This window comes from Monopterus albus, unplaced genomic scaffold, assembly GCF_001952655.1.
Source record: "Monopterus albus unplaced genomic scaffold, M_albus_1.0 scaffold260.1, whole genome shotgun sequence".
NCBI lineage: Eukaryota > Metazoa > Chordata > Actinopteri > Synbranchiformes > Synbranchidae > Monopterus > Monopterus albus.
The window spans coordinates 182918-183416 of record NW_018128140.1 but is presented as its reverse complement, the minus strand read 5'-3'; positions in this window follow the sequence as shown (position 1 = coordinate 183416).

Genomic DNA, 499 nt, shown 5'->3' with positions numbered 1-499 from the left:
GCGTTGAATTGTGGGGAAATGACTGACAAACACCCAGAATGTTTCCAATTGGTGGAGGCGTCAATACATTGTTTTTTCTGCTTAAATGTCTTTTTCTTTCAAATAAAATATTTTATTTCATTTTATTTTATGGAGGTATTATTTAAGGAACTCGGCGTTCCGGGTCGAACGCTTTCACAGCACAAAGGAATCAGAAAGAGCCTTATTTGCTGATAAAAAGATCTCTTGATAGGGCTTTATTTTTACAAGCCCGTTATTTCCTAATTGTCTCTTGAAACTGTGGTAGAAAGAGGCAAGGCTACAAAATATCTGAAACTAATTTGGAGCTTATAACCCGCAAAATTAAACGCTGCCCTTATCAGAAACTCCAAACAAAGCACTAAACTGTCACGGTCTTTCTTTCACAGTAGCACAGTGAACGGAGCCATACATCACGCGGCGTCCATGGCTCTGCGGGTCAACACGTGCAGACACACGATGCTGGCTGTCACTACGGGGC